This window comes from Cydia pomonella, chromosome 3 (genome assembly GCF_033807575.1).
Source record: "Cydia pomonella isolate Wapato2018A chromosome 3, ilCydPomo1, whole genome shotgun sequence".
NCBI classification, from domain to species: Eukaryota; Metazoa; Arthropoda; class Insecta; order Lepidoptera; family Tortricidae; genus Cydia; species Cydia pomonella.
In genome coordinates this window covers 18,050,034-18,069,464 of record NC_084705.1, presented here as the reverse complement: position 1 = coordinate 18,069,464, position 19,431 = coordinate 18,050,034, and the positions used below count along the sequence as shown (strand labels likewise).

Sequence of the window (19,431 nt, the reverse complement as noted above, 5' to 3'; positions counted from 1 at the left end):
GCCAGCTACCAAGGAGTTCAGAATTGTAATTAAAAAGTTTATATGTTAAAATGATTTTTGTTTTACATAAAGTCACTGACTTCTCAAACCGCCCTCGTATTGTTAATTCAGCACTACGCTACGTTCAGCGATGACTTCCATTGAATTCCAAAACTTTTCCATTCCAAAAAATTTATTTTGATACAACTAAATTTTAAGTGAATATACTATACGTAAATAAAAATTGGTGTGGTCGTATGGATTACTGTCAGATATAAATTGAAAAATGTTGGGAAAATAAAAAGCACGCGTTCGAAAAAATATCAACTCTGCGAATGTTAAATCAGCAAGGTAAAGTAGCACTTTTTGAGCAACTGTATTAAAAATATATCTGCAATTCTGCATTTCATCCATTTCCATCCAGAAAGACGACCTGTCGCGAAATTGGCAAAATTATAGGATATTAAAATCCAGAATTGTTATGAAAACTATTGCTACCGCGTCACGTTTTCCCGGTTATGTATGTATTACAAAACTTAGGGCACTGTAAGTACGTGTAAGTGCACTAGTGGAGGCTGTGAGGCCATAATAGTTGGCACCGAGGCTAAACTGGGTGAACGTACTGCTGAGACCCTTGACTCGCACTTGACATTTGTTTGCACACTAACTTTTAACTTGCATGCCTATAAGCTTTTAATTCATTCATATTGTTATGAAATGTTCTTCATTAACTGTTTTTCAAACTTGCTAAGTTGATATGCTATGTATCTGGTATAATTTTTTTTTATATTGTATTATCCTCACAAACGCCAGTTATTACTAAAACTTTTGATTAAGGTAATAATGTGTAAGGTAGAAGTGCCAGTGCTCGACGCTGCACTAGTACTGGATATGGCCACTTTATGTCAAAGTGACAAGGATTAAGTTCGAATGCAGAAAAATCTTCGTTGTTCAAATTTAACCTATATTTCCATGAAATAAAGTGCCCATGTCGGTGACTAGTGCAGCGTCGAGCACTAGTACTTCTACCTTATATGATTATTCGACCAAAAACAGGCCAAGCCACATAATTTTGACTAAGGTTAGAGGTTAGAGTTTGTGAAGTTAGGGCTTGTAACGTTAGAAGCTTGGCTCTATATGAGATCCGATAACATTTTACAGTGCGAGCCTTATAGTTTCATCTTGGCAACGTTTTACATGAAAATGTTTTTGGTGGGATTTCACTTTTTTTGTAAGTTGCTTATGACAATTTTCCATCCCCTAATTTTAAAGGGGGGGGGGGGGGGGTGATTTCCAAAAAAATCTGAAATATGTATTTTATTATTTGTAACAAGGAGTCCCTATATCAATTTTCAGACCTCTAGCATCAAAATTTGCATAAGTCTCATACAAACTTTCATCCTCTAATTAAAGGGGTTGGATGTTCCAAACGTACATAAAACAGAAAACATGAAAGTTCTCATGGTAATAACTTATTAGTAATAAGTGTGACCTTCTATCAATAAAGGGTAATGCGGCGTGTTGATGTGTTCTGAACAGTCCGTTGGAGGCCAATTTGTGTCCAATGTTACGGTCACCCCAATAACCAGCACACATTATCCGGCAGTATGTCGGCACTTAACACACATTGCCTCAGATATGACTGTGTATATGTTACCGGAAATGTATGTAATCCGTCATTGTATACAATTCCTAGGAAATGTATGTAATTCCTAAAATCGCACGGAAATGTGTAAAACAAATTATATTAGACACATTTCCTAGGAAATTTATACATTTCCTAAATAGCAATCGGAAATGTAAAATAGTTGAGTGTTTTATTACAGAAAGCATTGTTTTTTATACATTTCCTAATCCGATATTGGAATTATATACAATTCCTAGGAATTTTACATATTTCCTAGGACAAGTATGTATTAAATAGTTTTTGAAACCATATTTTATACATTTCCTAAATAGCTTCGGAATTGTATAAATTTCCTAGGATTTGTATACAATTCCTAGATTTCATACATTTCCGGTAACACAATTCCTAGGAAATGTATGTAATTCCTAAAATCGCACGGAAATGTGTAAAACAAATTATATTAGACACATTTCCTAGGAAATTTATACATTTCCTAAATAGCAATCGGAAATGTAAAATAGTTGAGTGTTTTATTACAGAAAGCATTGTTTTTTATACATTTCCTAATCCGATATTGGAATTATATACAATTCCTAGGAATTTTACATATTTCCTAGGACAAGTATGTATTAAATAGTTTTTGAAACCATATTTTATACATTTCCTAAATAGCTTCGGAATTGTATAAATTTCCTAGGATTTGTATACAATTCCTAGATTTCATACATTTCCGGTAACATATATATCAGGGAAGGATTAGTAGTTTTAATGAGTAGGTAAGTACAATGATAGAAATGTTATTGTGGCGGCTGTTACACCTACGCGTGTCACGTCTCCGTTCCTACGGACGGTCTCCGTTCAATGATCTATAAGCGCGTTTCTGTTTTTTTTAAATATTGTGTATCGTTATTTTGGTCAATCGATTAGGTATCCAACTGATTCAACTTATCGTCCGACGAGTCGTAAAATATGGCACAAATGCTCTGTACAGAAATATAATTATTTTTTCATCATACTTGCTTGTAAACGGTGAACGCTCGTAAACGATGGAATGAGCTATATTATGCCCACGGGCTTAACAATCGTGTTTTTTTTTTAAATTTCATCGCGCCCATGGGCATATCGCGAATAATGTTTTTTTCAAGTAGGTATAAATAAATAAATATTATAGGACATTATTACACAAATTGACTAACTCCCACAGTAAGCTCAATAAGGCTTGTGTTGAGGGTACTTAGACAACGATATATATAATATATAAATATTTATAAATACTTAAATACATAGAAAACACCCATGACTCAGGAATAAATATCCATGCTCATCACACGAATACATGCCCTTACCGGGATTTGGCCATCGGCTTCATAGGCAGGGTCACTACCCACTAGGCCAGACCGGTCGTCAAAATGAGTTTTACTTTTGAAATACAGACGTTTATAAATTTTTTTTTTTTGTGTATTTTTATTTATGAATATTTAATTTGATTAATTTAATAGCCGTGTTATTTCAATCGTGGCTGAGTACCGAATAGGAGTGTGCTTTCGAAGTCTAACCTGTCAAAAATGTCAGTATGGCGGACGAATGTTTGAAATCGCACCGTATTATTCGCTTAAAATTTCGTTTATTCCTCACAACTGTGATGAATAACATTGTGTATGTCACGGGCGGTACAGGAATAACGAACTCGTGTTATTAAGCCCTCGCCTTCGGCTTCGGGATTAAAATTAACACTTGTTCGTAAATTCTTGTTTACCGCCCTTAATGCAGTGTGTACTGTAATTGTCCTGGAAGTGAAAGATAGTTGTCGCTGCTTAAACTGCTTTCTTCATTTACTGTGCACAACTCGACGCTGCCAAAGCTATCAGTTCTAATGTTTATTGTTATTCGCCTCACGCCAAACGTTTTGTGCCAATGGGAAAGTCCATTGGCACAAAACATGACTTTCGGCTTTTTGAGGGAAATTCCATGAGGTGTACGAGTTGTACTACGAGTTAAACTGTTGTATATGACCGATATTTAGATGTATGTTATATATGAGGACTTGCAAGTTCCTTTTTTTGGTATAAGGAAAATTAAAAGTGTTATCTTAAATGATTTTGTTGATGCCGGTATAATCACATCATAGCATTAGACTTTCCTTAATCTCTCGAATAATAAGCTCGAAATCTCTTAAGATTTGAGCTTATAGAGAAATGATCGATCCAAAGTCGGCGGTATATTGGTTGGCTGTTCGATCGGTGGCAAAATGGTAAACAACATAAGTTACGCCGACGACATGATGCTGTTGAGCCCGCCGATCAGCGCTATGAATAAATTGTTAAAGGTGTGTGACACGTATGCGGAGTCTCACGGGCTCATCTATAATATTAAAAAAAGTGAGATACTCATCTTTCGAGCTGGTAATAAGACCCTACCAATAGTTGAGCCGGTGACACTCGGAGGTGTTACCTTAAACAGAGTGTCCAGTTTTAAATACCTGGGACATGTAATTACAGAGACCCTAAAGGACGATGCGGATATTGAAAGGGAACGCAGGGCACTGGCAGTAAGAGCTAATATGTTGATTCGGTTTGCGCGTTGTACTGTGGAGGTCAAGAAAACATTATTTATGTCGTATTGCCAATCATTCTACACGTGCAGCCTGTGGATCAATTATACGAAGCGCGCTTACAGTGCTCTGCGTGTCCAGTTCAATAACGGCTTCAGGATGCTGTTGGGGCTACCACGCTTTTGCAGTGCCTCAGGCATGTTTGCGCAAGCACGAATGGACGATTTTCATGCAATATGAGAAAAAGAATCGCCTCTCAAATGCATCGCTTGCGGGGTAGCACCAACAGCTTGCTGGTAGATATAGCGGAGAGATGGGACTGTCCATTTTTTTGTCACTGGGCGTCAGCTCATCGTCCTGTGTACCAAGACCCCAAATGAAGCCGTGAGACCTAGGTTAAGATGTACTAACACTAGTATTGTAAGTCTGTATATAACTAACAATCTATGGGCAAATTGGCCTGAAATAAAGAAAGAAATAAATAAATATTGCAGAGCGTGCGTATACAACGTGCAGAGAGGTCTGTTTTTCCCATGAATACTTTGACTGCTTAATTTTGTCACTAAATTGGTATATAATATTGCATAAGCCGTTCGTTGTGGCAGCATGCAGAAAGCGGAGTACTGGCGCCGGCGCGGCTAGCGTAGCGGTACCTTGACCCTTCGTGCTTGGCACAAGCCATGAACGACGGGGAGTTTGTTTGCATTATATTTTGTATTATTTCCTTTTACCTCCAAAATGTTACTACTGGTAACATTGGTAACACCGCTCGTACGGTAACATCAATAAAATTGCAGTGGTAAATACTTGTTGGTAGTGATAAGTAATTGGTGGTCAAACTCATATTTTAATAATAAAAAGGCCAAGCAACAAGAAAGTATGGCGGGAAATGCTTGGAATGCATTTTTTGAGTCCGTCATTTTATTTGGACTAGTTAGGAAGTGAACATATCAAAAGTCGCCGGCCATAGCCCTTGAGCCAGGGTGGATAGGGGGGTTTGAAGGTGCCATTTTTTGGTTTTTCACTTATATCTTGGAAACTTTACGTTTTAGCGACATGACTACAGACACAAAATGAGAGCTGATTAAATTGGCTTAAGCTACTAGGCCATGATTGGCATCGTTTTCGTATAAATCGGGAGTGCCAAAGTCATTTATGGTATCACATTGATACCATTCCGAAGTAAAAACATATAAGTATAACCTTTAAACCAATACATTTTTTTCAACTCTTCTTCTCGCGTCCCATGGGACGATGTGTTTGGTGACGTTGAAAATAAGTTAAACTCCACCTTGAATAAAATCGTAAATTGGCTACAAAATAATAATCTAGAACTTAATCTCAAAAAAACAAAACTTATTCAATTTAAACCCTACCAAAAATCCCCCCTGTCTTTAAATTTCAGCTACCAAAATACATGTATAGAACACGTCAGCTCGGCTACCCTTCTAGGACTGGAACTAGATACTAACATGTCTTGGAAACCGCACATCCAAAAACTTGCAAAAAAACTATCACCTTTTATATACGCCCTCCATCTCTTGAAACGCGTTACGGATTTTAGGACAGCTCTCACAGCATATTACGCATACGCCTACTCTAGATTATCTTACGGCCTAGTGCTGTGGGGAAATAGCAGTGATGTAGACAAAATTTTCATACTACAAAAAACATGCATTAGGATATTAGTTAATATTGACCAACTAGACTCCTGCCGCCCCTATTTCATTAAGCACCAAATACTCACCCTGACCTCTATGTACATATTCGAGTCGAGCAAGTTTGTCAGGAAATACATCGATTTATATACGCCTTTAATTAATAATAGGAGAAACAATCGAAACTTAAATAAACTAAGATTGCCACTTTCCACATTAAAGCTTGTTACGTCCGGCCCTCATTACATGACCATAAAAATTTATAATCACCTTCCGAATTCCCTGAAAGACCTAAATAAACCTAAGTTGTTTAATGATAAATTAAAAATATTTCTGGCAAGTAAATGTTTCTACAACTTAGATGAATTTTTTAGTGAAGAATATGATTAGGAAAATTTTTATTTTTATTTATTTATTTATTTTTATTTCCCACACTTACAACAATTTTTACAGGTACTAAACCTAAGACAATAGTGTAACTACTTATATATAAAAATACAATTTAAAATATATCATTAAATCTATAACATAATATATACAATGCTGACTTTGTGAATTCATTCAGAGAACATGAGAATATGTCAATATTCTCCGCTATTACGTTGAGGGTCCGCGCGCACAGCGCGCGTCAGCGGCGCCAGACCAAGCAGATTTGTGCGCCCGCGCGGCTCGGCCAGCAATCGCGGCCGACGCCGGCGCCACACATACCCGTCGGGCACGTACACGCTCACATACCTCAATACCTGACTGTTGTGCAGTTTTCCTCTGAGCAGTTTAAAAATGTATGTTGCCAGGCATAGCTCTCTGCGCACCCGTAACTCGTTATATCCTACCATACCAAGAACGAATAAAGTTGGATACATTAAAGGGTAGAAAGGGTATACTTCATATTTCCGCCAATACAAAAATCTAACGAATTTGTTCTGGATACGCTCCACCATTAAATTATATTTTGTTTCATGCGGAGCCCAGATAGCTGCATTGCATTCAAATCTACTGCGCACCAGTGCGTTGTATAAGGCGATAATAGCGCCAATATTTGTAAAACCATGTGAACGCCGGAGCACAAAACCCAGCATTCTATAGGCTTTTTTACAAATATCGACGATATGATCCCTAAACCTTAGATCAGCTGTGAATTTAACTCCCAGGTCTTTAACTTCTGTCACTCTATTTAAATTCTCCGAGTTAATTTTGTAGTCATGTACAATGGGGTTTCGCGCTCGAGTGAAGGTAATAGTCACGCACTTGGACGTATTAAAATACAACTTATTAGCTTTACTCCATGAAACCACACTATCTATGTCACTTTGTAAATTTGCACAATCCGAAGTATTTTTAATGGGTAAAAATATCTTTAAATCGTCAGCAAAAAGCAGGCAAGCCGAATTCTTGATAACCTGAGGCAAGTCATTGACCATTACTATAAATTCCAAAGGGCCAAGGTTACTTCCTTGACTTACCCCAGATCTCACAGAATAAGACTCTGACCTGAATCCCGCGTACTCAACATACTGTAGTCTGTCGCTCATGTAACTCGCAAAAAACTTCAGTAAATGAGGAGTGAAGCCGACGCCGGCTAGTTTTCTTAGTAGGATATCATTGTCAACGACATCAAACGCTTTACGAAAATCAAAATAAGCGGCGTCGACCTGCCCCCCACTGTCCACTTCCGGTATAATTTGGGCCACGTAACTAAGCAAGTTGCTGGTTGTGCTACAACCTGGTCGAAAACCGTGTTGCGCGTCGGACAGCTGACTCTGTAATTGATTGTAAATAATACCCTGCAACGCTGATTCAAATGCTTTAGCGGGTGTAGACAACACTGCAACCGGCCTGTATCCCTCAACCCCTACAATTCCCCCTCCTTTCGGAACTGGAACCACACGAGTTGTTTTCCACAAATCTGGAAAAATTTCGTTTTTTAGACAAATATTGTAAATGTGCAGCAGCGGCTCACCTAACACATAACGACAATCTCTAAATATAAACGCGGGGATGCCATCAGGTCCGGCCGACCGTTTCGGCTTAAGATTTGTAAGTGCCCGCATCACATCAGCCAGATGTAACCTTTCAATGTGAATGCGCGCTGAGTTGAAAGAGCTTTCCGACTCCGTCACCTCTGCGGTTACGTTAAGTTTCGCCGGGGTAGTGCTATACACCGTTTGAAAGAACTTTGCGAACTCACTTGCACCCCTTTTCCCATCGAGGACTACCCCATCCTTAGATAACTTTTGAGCATTCCCATGTTTAGTTTTTGATTTAACATAGTTCCAAAAAGCTTTTGGGTCCTCTTTTAGATGCGTTTGAACACGGTCCTGATACTGTGCGTAGGCTGTTTTAATCATAGTTTTGACCCGTGCCCTACTTCTAGCGAAATTTAGATAATTTTCTCGTGAATCGTTAGCTTTATATTTTTTATGAAGAGAAGCTTTATACTTTATTTCCTGAATAATTTCGGAGTTATACGATTCGGGATAGAAATACAAATCATCCATTATAATAAATGATTAAAATGTACCTAGTTTAAGCTAAGTAGATTTAAGTTATCTAAATTTAAGGCTTAAATTGCTATGCCCTTGCAGGGCGTCACATGTATACCTTCTAAAATGTACCACCTTTAACAATTAATGTAATGTGACATGCAATAAATATTCATTCATTCATTCATTCTTACACCGCTAAACCGATATTTACGCAAACTATCTATATATCAAATTTCAACGAAATCGGTTCAGCTGTTTAAGATTCTCCTCCCGCAAAATAATGTAAAACTAAGTTACTCTGAACTATTTTTTTTAATATTAAATGTTTTGAGCAGAAAATAATACATAACAAACTACAAGATAGAGTTTGGCTAGCCAAATATTTTTTGAGCAGAAAATAATACATAACAAACTACAAGATAGAGTCTGGCTAGCCAAATATTGTTGACAGATATTTTCATGTTGTATCACCAATTGTCTATGATTAAAAAAAAAAGCCAAAAGTCTGTTGTCAATTTATGTCATTCATTCAAATTGTTCGCGGTTTATAAGGGGTTTATTTTAAATAATATTAATAATGACTATACCGAGTGAGGTCCGCAAACTATTATTTAAGCTCGTAAATAATTACGACAATGTGCGAAGTCGACGTGAAATGTTGTATAACGAAAAACTGCAATGTTTACAAGTCGTAAACAATTTAGTAGGTTGGTGCTCTATTCATATTTTGATACTTTAAGTACTAGTTCTAACATTTGTCTAAAACTTTGTTTAAGTACGTGAATTTATTAATACCTGAATCTCATAAACAGGACAAGTGTGTAAAGAAACGGATAAACTAAAAGTTTTGGAAAATATAAATAAAATCAAAACATTGGAACGTAAAGAGTTACTTACTGAAAACCAATATTTAGAAGAAATCTGTGGAGTGACTGGTCAGTAGTCATTTGATATATAAAAATAACTTGGCGAACTCAATGGTCACAAAGACAGACGTTAGAAACTCATAAATGACAATAGGGAATATTACACGAAACTCTGCGTAGGGGGCGCCACTACCACAATCCATCCAGCGAACGAAAAAAACAGAAGACTAACGTCAAACAAAATATCAGCGTAAAAGTGCCCCCACACCAAACAAAACAATGGTGAATTTAGTACCCCGGGGAAAAAGCGGCCTCATCAAGCTACCATGTCACACTTGGATAGCTTCGATGTTCAGGCCATCAAGAATAAAATTAATGAATATTATGTGGTCAGAAAACAAGTACCTACTCTCAGAACCCTTTTGGCTGATTTAAAAGAATCTATAAATTTTACTGGTTGCAAAGAAACTCTACGTCGAATATTGTTGGCTAACGGTTTTGAATTTAAACAGAACATGAATGAACGTTCAGTGCTCATTGAGCGGTACGATATTGCAGCGTGGCGGCATCGTTTCTTAAGCAGCATCGCTTTGAAACGTGCTGAAGGCAAACCAATAATATATCTGGACGAAACTTATGTTCATCAAATTACAAACCAAAAAAGTCTTGGCAGGGCCCGTCGACAACAGGTTTGATCGAAAACATTTAACAAGGAAAAAGATATGTGCATGCTGGTTCCGAAAATGGCTTTGTGCCCAATGCATTGCTACTATTCAGCACTAAATCGACTGCAGCAGATTATCATCACGACATGAATGCGGCAAACTTCAACAAATGGTTACGGGAAAAATTGGTGCCGAATTTGCACGAACCTAGTGTAGTCGTTTTAGACACACTTAAATACCAATCCAATGCCAGTTACCACCTTGTGCAAATTAATAAGCTGCCAAATCGACAATCCCGCAAAGCAGATTTGCAAAACTGGCTTATTGAGAAAGTTTGGTTGGACAGCATAAAGAAGAGCCTATCTATGAAGCAGATGAGATCCTTGGGACTCATGGGCACGAAGTTCTAAGATTGCCACCATAGAGCTGATTTGGAGTATCGCTAAGCTAAAGTGGCCAGCAAAAATGTAGCTCCATCTGCGCAGGAGTTGGAAAGAACTATTAAAGAATGCTTCGAAAGCGTAACACCTAACGACTGGAAAAAAATGACTGATCATGTTCTTCACATAGAGAATCAGTACATGCAAAAAGAGAATATAACTGCTCACACAAACAGATGTGTCATAAGCGTCGGCGATGACGAGTCTTCTAGCAGTTCAGATCAATATACAGGAGTGGGCTCGGAGCCAGAGTATTTGCTGACTGACTTTGAAAACAGCCCAAGCTACTCCAACAACTTGGAAGCTGAATATTCAGAGTCCGATTTTGACTATAGCGAATAAGTAATGGTTAAGAATAAGTAATGGTTAATTAAATGTGTAAATATTCATCTTAGTCAAAATTATTAATTGCAAGCAAACAAGCCAGAAACATACAAATGTATTAGGTTGAACTTGAAAATTTTAAATTTGGCATAGTACCTACTTAAGTAATTTTTTTGGTGATGGATTAATATTACGGTATTATCGAGCTAGGTCTTATTTACACTACATTTCATTTTTCCCCTTGTTATAATGGTGTATGGTGAGAAAGTGTAGGTAAACATATGTGTTTGTCGTTGTTGTCGTACTTTACATAGTGGTAATAGGTATGTGAGCTTTAGATTGCACGTCAACGTATAATTAACTTACGTATTTCCTTTGGTTAGAAGGCTTAACTAACCTACCTTATGTGTGCACAGAAAATCAAAAATATTTTCTAGTACCAAAAATATAAGTCCACAAAGTGTGACCAGCCGAAGATTTTTTGAAATTCACGCCAAAAATTTGTGTAATATTTCAGTAGCCAGACTCTATGAGCAATGATGTGTTTTTTCTGGATAGCAAATTTAATTTTCTCAAACTTGTAATCAAATGTTAACATGACTTACTTCAAATTAGGTCCGGAAATACTACATATCAGGTGCGATGAGTGAAGATGATATGTAAAGGAATTTCATACAGCCTTTACACACCTAGGCATGAAGGCAACCTTCTATTGTTTCTAAACGTCAAATTATGGCACGTCTTGGCATTCAACCTTAAAAAACCTATGAGCAAAATTTCCTTTTTTTTTTGTTTTTTTTTTCATTTCTGTGTTTTTCAAATATTATTTCAAGGTTTCCTAAAAGGGAACGAAAATTTTATAATTTTTGCGCTACGACGCACGGTTTATGAGATACACCCCTATAAAGTTTTTTTTTCTGTCATGCATAAATCTTTATAGGGCTGTATCTCCTAAACTTTCGTCATTGACTCACTCACTCACTCACTCACTGACGATCCTGAAACCCTTGATTCCTGATGTTCTGGGAAGCTGAAATTTGCTATGTAGGATAATATAAGTATACAAACAACAAAAAATTCAAAGGGGGGTAGAATTTTGTATGGGGAATCAATAACCGCTGAACCGCTGTAATTAAAATTTGCCATGTAGACAGTTTTTGTTATGGGGAAGGATATAGAATAGTATTTTAAGTTTTTTTGTAAAGGTGAAAAGGGGGAGGAAAAAGGCGTTAGAGGGGAAAAGGGGGTCGAAGTTTGTATTGAGAATCAGTAAAAAAATAGATTTTATAAAAGATGGCGCCAGATACGTATTTTAGGATTTTTAATAGTAAATCACCCCCATACTTTGACTTAGGGGATGGAAGATTGTCATAAGCGACTTACAAAAAAGAAGTGAAATCCCATTACAAGACGAGACCATAAGGCTCGCACTGTCAAAAAGTTATCAGATCTCTTGTAGAGCCAAGCTTCTATCTCTACAAGCCCTAACTTCACAAACTTGCCTTAGTCAAAATATGTGACTTGGCCGTCTCGGTACTACAAGAAGTATTGTATAATATGAAATAATGAATAGTGTGATGTGAATAATGTGACGGTAGCGAAACAAGTTAGGAGCAATAATGTGGTTTTTCTGGATATCTATTTTAATTTAAATAAGTGAAAAGAAATCTTGAAGTCACCTCTATTTCTTTCAGTTGTATCCTTAAAATTTATGAAACTTTACAATCTTTCTTACAAAACACTATTTAATGATTTGATTTTCTTGCTTTTTGCAAATTCAAAAAACTATGCCTCAATTCCTAAAAAAATAAGCCTAAATCCCGCCTAGGTTCCTACCATTACCCCGCTCTCGTCCGTATAGTCAGTGCGGGGCAAGTCGTGTTGCTAGACGGACCTGTGCTGCGTTGCGCGTGCGAGCAAGCGAAATCCTATTTCAATTCAAACGCATAGTTCTGCGCGCTCGATCTTTTGCAGCGGATGGTGCGGTGAGGGATATCAGCTCCGGTCACACGGTCGTGTGAAGTCGTTGGCGATTAAGCGTGAAGAGGAGGAGTTTAAAAAAAAGTATTTTTTTAAAGTTAGTTTTTATTTCGGAATGGTGTCAATGTGATATCATAAATGAATTCAGCACCCCCGACTTCGAAAACGATACCGAACACGGCCTAATAGCTTCACTGATGTAGATATCAAGATAAAATTGAGAGCCCTAATTAAACTTTCAAGAACGAATATCTCAAAACTATACAAGATATCGAAAAACTTGACCAAATTAAACTTGTAACAAATTTAATCATTTTTTTTGTATAGTGGCATTTCCCTCTATAACTTTTTTATAGCATTCGTTGCCTGGCTTCGTCGTTATTATTTCTCTTATTTATATACTTGTTTGTATCGCCGCGCACAAGGTTCTTATCAAGAAAATATACCAACGAAAAAAATTGTTTATCCTTTCCTTCACGTCTATACGTGTGCCTGTTTGGCGGCAGAAGGGACTCATTTATTTATCTATTTATTTATTATTGCGCCATTTATTTATTATAATTAACCTTCCGGTTTTTTGGTATGCTCATCTTTATCACCACATCATCCTAATTTTAATCTCATTTGGTAATGTTTGCTAAACCTTGGTAACTGTATAACTGTGTAATACGTAAGGTATTATACGCTGCCGCTGTAAGTGTTTGACTCCCACCGCAGGGGCAAGTAACATAACATAATGCTTCGAGGCGGATAATGAGTGCTGTTGATTTTATTTCGCTTGCGAGGCGAAACTGCTTTATTTTTGGGATATTCACAGATATAACAACTGTTGGATTGGAACCGGTTTTCAATGTAACTCATTGACTAAGTGGTAATCTATTTAGATACCCATAGATGGATTATCGGTCAAATCAATTTAGTAACTGCATTTAGATGTTACGGTTACTGTTGGATTGGAACCGGTTTTCAATGTAACTCATTGACTAAGTGGTAATCTATTTAGATACCCATAGATGGATTATCGGTCAAATCAATTTAGTAACTGCATTTAGATGTTACGGGTCATACGGGTTTAACTGGCGGCATATTCTCGTAGGTATGTAACAGACATGTATTTGTTGAATGGAATTATCAATTTAGTAGTACTTAGGTAATGGAATGATACAATCATTATATCAACCCTATTTTACGCAATTGCAAATTGCATAATGCTTAATTCTGTATAACTGTCCTACTATATGGGCTATTCTAATTTTTGTTTTACATAAGTAGACACTTTTTTGTAAATTTTAGAATACTTGGTCATTACTTTTATTTTCTGTTTTGTAATGGAGAAAGAGGCTTAACTTCTGTAAATATTCCTAATTACAGTAAATCGATGATCCTTGATTATCTCCCCATTTGTATGAAAATAAGGCACATACTACTGCGTTACCATACTATCTTTTTACATTAATTAATATTAAAATATGAATTTTGGTCAACAGATTTGTTTCAGGTATAATATAGGAATACAATTTTTGTACACGAATTCAATATTTATTATACATTTTTCTGGCAATATATCAATGGTCATGGAAAAGTAGAATGGAATGCTCCATATAATAGTTAAAAGTGCATTTCATAAGTTGTACACAAGAAGCAATGTTACAGGCTTGACATATTCTGTTATAATTATTAGATTAATGTACTAATATCTGGGAACATATAAAGACTCAAAAATGTGCGTTTTTCTAGAGATAGGACCTAGCTAAATCGATTTTTCACATTATTTTCGTATTATTTTATTGAAATTTCTTTCGTTTTGTTTTATTGCGGTAATTAAAGTTAATTGTTAGAATACCTTCAGAAAACATGAGTGAAATAGTGATCCGTCCGTTTGGATTACATTTTTTCAGGTTGTATTTTTTGATTGCTGACTGACGTGAAAAATTTTGTGTACTACACGAGATCAAAGTTATTTACATCTCGTGCGCTTTTGAGTCCCTTACTACGCTCAACATTCTAAATTAGATTCACTCGCGACGCTCGTGAATCTATTATAGAATCTTTCGCTTGCACGGGACTCAAAACAAGCACTCGAAAAAATATCAAACTTTGCTCTCTTGTTGTACAAATAACTAGTTTCATTATTTTAATTCAAAGTATGTTTTTATATAATATTTCAGTTTAATTTTTATTTTATGTAATCTAAAACGAACGTTTTAGATTTCCGACGGGTCTCTATTGGTTCCCATAAATTTTTAGTTCCGATTTTCTCAGTCCATAACGTTTTCTACCATAATTTTTATTAGTCATATTGTTAATAGTCATAAAATTAAACGACATAAATTGTAGATCCGATTTTTGCAGGTCATCATTATTGTTAGTCATAATATTTGTCGGTCATAATATTCAAAGCTCAGATTCTATATCATTACATAATGTAGAAGGTAATAAACTTGTTTATAATAATTGTCGTAAGGTCTATTTTCGCAAGGTATAATGATCGATATTCACTTGATTAGTTACTAATACAATTCAATGTTTTGGTGTTGCCAGACTTCATAATGTCGCATTCACTAAAAAACACTCGTAATAATTATAATTTATAAGATTTTTTACCAGTTAAGTACCCGTACCACTGGCTTTTGATATTAGCGTCCACGTGAACTCCATCGCATTCTCTTTATCGCACTAATGCATCAGTACAAGCGAGATGAACTGCGATCGAGGACACGAAATGCTATTTTTCATGTAGCCTATTACATGCTATTTTTTATGTAGCATGGAGTCGACTCCTATTTTCGCTCTGAGGGACACAAGGTAACTAACGAACCTACCTGGGGAAACATGATTTTTTATTTGGCTTACTGACTTTACCTCCGTTTCCTATATTTCATGTAACTTATTAATCCATTTCGTGCCGCCAACGAGTCGATGGAGCCCCGCTTCGCGGGACTCCTGTTTTCGCTCTGAGGGACACAAGGTAACTAACGAACCTACCTGGGGAAACATGATTTTTTGTTTGGCTTACTGACTTTACCTCCGTTTCCTATATTTCATGTAACTTATTAATACATTTCATGCCGCCAACGAGTCGACGGAGCCCCGCTTCGCGGGACTCCTATTTTCGCTCTGAGGGACACAAGGTAACTAACGAACCTACCTGAGGAAACATGATTTTTTGTTTGGCTTACTGACTTTACCTCCGTTTCCTATATTTCATGTAACTTATTAATCCATTTCGTGCCGCCAACGAGTTGACGGATCCCCCTTCGCGGGACTCCTGTTTTCGCTCTGAGGGACACAAGGTAACTAACGAACCTACCTGACGAAACAGGTTTTTGTTTTGTTTGGCTTACTGACTTTTGCGCCGTTTCCTATTTTTCGTGTAGATTATTAATCCATTTCGTGCCGCCAACGAGTTGACGGAGCCCCGCTTCGCGGGACTCCTGTTTTCGCTCTGAGGGACACAAGGTAACTAACGAACCTACCTGGGGAAAAGGTTTTTTTTGTTTGGCTTACTGACTACCATGCCGTTTCCTAAATTTCATGTAATGTAGCTTACTAATGCATTTTGTGCCGCTAACGAGTCGAGGAAACCTCGCTTCACGGGACTCCTATTTTCACTCTGAGGAAAACAAAGTAACTAACGATCTAGATACATAAGTTTATTTTATTCTTATTTTACAGCATAATTTTAACGAGACATTATCGAAAGGCATAATTATAAAAAGAAGCACCTTCAAAAGTATGTCTTTAAACTTTTCTGAGTAAATATATGTATGTGTATAAAGTGGTATAGATATGATTTCTTAGACGTAATTCACTTTAGTAATTAAAACTTGATGATGAATAATAACCATTAGTCCGTTAAAATGTATGCCTTAAAATATTTCTGAATAATAATGAATAGGCCTTAGAATGTTATACTAATCAATTTTATAACTTTTGCGATTATAGTATTTAATATTATAGAATGATAATGTTCGAACTATTAAACGTTATGCTTAGCAAAAATTATGAGTATTGATCTTTATGTTCTTTAATTATATGGATATCAATTTCTGACTATCGAAATTCGGAACAATAAGAATATGGGAAAGAAAGGGATCCCATTTCCGACACTATAGCGCAAATACTGAACAGAGTCGGCTTGTGAGGTAGTGTTCCTCATTGTTTGTAAAGAAGTATAAAAATATATTCAAATATAGTATTTCTTGCATATATGTAAAATAAAATAAAATAGTAAATGCTTATTTATTTAAACCTTATTGCCAAAAAACAGGCGTAGCTCTCTCCGCGATTTCGTTGCTATTTTTATTCAACTTGTATGCCAATAGGCACGACAGAGTGATACCAAAATATTTATTTACAGTACATATGGGGCTACTTTATAGCACTAGTGCGAGAAGTAGCATATTACGTTACTGTGTCGAACATTTAAAGGGCCATATGTACTGTAAAACGTTGTACGATACATGTGCGAATAGGTAATTCGCAACTCGTGTCGATTTAAAACACTCCCTTCGGTCGTGTTTTATCGCCACTCGTTTCGAATTTCCTATTTTTCGCACTTGTATCGTAATGTACTATTATGTAATATCTTGTAATCTACCTATGTTGTACAAATAAAACTTTTCAATCTTACACGTACATGCGGTCCGCGTCCGGATCAATTTTGGCGTCTAGTAGTGGTTGCCACGCACCGCTACGGAACGGATAATTATTGATACATTTATATATAGACAAATTCGATAGATTTTGTATCAGGTAAACGTATTAATCGTAACGTAATCCTTATCGAATCACACCAAAATCATGGTATGCTTCAAAATTTGGCTTGGTACCGACTTCAAACATATATCGTTGGTAACGCACATACTTAAAAAAGGATAATATTTTATTTTTCTTTTTGAAGTCGGTTTACATTTTTTTGTAAAAAGTTTTTATTCGGCCTTTCGAATTCTCCAACTGCCATCGTCTCTTTTGACAGGTCCCAGAATCTTCCTTAACACCTTATGTTCTGTGACTCGAAAGCTGTTCTCCTCGTTAGTGTCCAAGCCAACACATACATCAGGATGGGGCGGATCAGAGTGGAGGCAGATCTAGATCTACAGCTCGAGCAAAGTGGCGTGCTCTTGTGTTGGAGGCCAAAACTCATTTTGGGTCATCGCGCCAGCCAAGTAAGTGTTTTATATGAATGTATCCATGCAATACGTGTTTTTAAATAAACTGTGTTTATGTTGAGCTCATCTAGACCCTGTACTGTGGTTATATAACATTTAATTGATAGCTATTGTAGATTAGACTATACAGATCTGACAGGCAATTCCGATTGTTCGCCTCATAAGGCGCGGGTAATCTATGCGTTTCACCATACCCCTCGCGGATGCACGTGCTCTTCAATAATCAGTTTCCTTCGTTGCAGCACCATGCGCAAGCGACCGAAACTTCCTCTGTTATTGCTTCCATTTATTTAAAGCTAATTAAGAGGCATTGCGAATAGTGATTGTTTCGAATGACAAAAAGTCAACAATTTGCCGTTGTATGATGTGTTTAACAATCATTACATAGGTACCTATGGTCTTTAATTGTTTAGCCATCCAGGGTTCATGCTCATTTGGTTGCTTAATACTTCCGCAAAGACAACGAGAACTTGGGTATGGTCAAATATATTATTGATTCTATGCAATTGAAACAACGTTTAAGTATGTTTATTCGGTTGTCTCCACTGCTACAAGTGTGTTTTGTTACTAATATTTAACAAACTTGTACCAGTGGAGGCAAATGGATTTATTAGTATGTAACTCTATACAATTTGTTCTTATTTATAAATGTCAGAAAAAAATCATGTAGACAGAAGCTACAACGTTGTTTTAAATCAAGCTTACGTGGTTTTTTTGTTCGGCATACCATTTCGGCTGTCCCATAGAAATCAGCGGCATCACATCAGCCGGAATTTATGAAACAGCCAATTTTTTTTTTTCGCGATTTTTGCATTGGTTATCCCATAATAAAAGTTGTCCAGTATCACCTATAAAGTCGGATTATTCCCACTAGTTACCACCAAGTTGTTACCAGTGGTAACTACTGGGAATTAATTTCCCACCCTTTACCACTGGTAACTACTGACTGGCTCGGGCTATAGTCCCCACGCTAGCCCAATGCGGATTGGGGACTTAACATACACCTTTGAATTTCTTCGCAGATGTATGCAGGTTTAGACATAGACATAGAATTTTTTTATTTAACACCACATTGAAACATGTTTACAGGCAATACTACAAAACATTACAAGCCTTAAAATGAAACTTAATTAGGCACAAATTTATGTTTACATGTAGATATAAAAAACTTTTAAAATTATGATGCTAAAAAGGAGCGAACCTCAGCATGTGTTGCAGCAGGCTTACCTACTACAACGCTGGTTTTCAGGCCGACCCTTCGTACAATACGAATTTACTTGCTGCTTGTCGGAAACTGTATGGCTAAGACTGTTTAAGTTTGTGTAGAAAATAATATAGGTATGCAAATATATGTTTATGTTTATGGATATATTTATAAGATTATACTGTATGATACTATGACATATGTGATAGTAGGTTTAATGTTTAGGCTAAATAAATACGTTGGGTAATAAAGTATATATTTAGGTTTCCTCACGATGTTTTCCTTCACCGAAAAGCTAGTGGTAAATATCAAATGATATTTCGTACATAAGTTCCGAAAAACTCATTGGTCAGGCTCACGAGCCAGGATTTGAACCCGCGACCTCCGGATTGAAAGTCGAACGTCATATCCACTCGGCCACCACCGCTTCCCACTTACAATTAATTCGACTTTTAATTAATTATTGATTGTAGCACTCTA

At 36.5% G+C, this 19,431-nt stretch overlaps 1 protein-coding gene across 4 annotated transcripts in view; it reads left to right on the top strand.

Annotated features, from left to right (window-relative positions):
• LOC133516185 (protein MTSS 1) overlaps positions 1–19,431 on the top strand; it is a 293,191-nt gene that overhangs the window by 73,766 nt on the left and 199,994 nt on the right. The window lies entirely within an intron of this gene.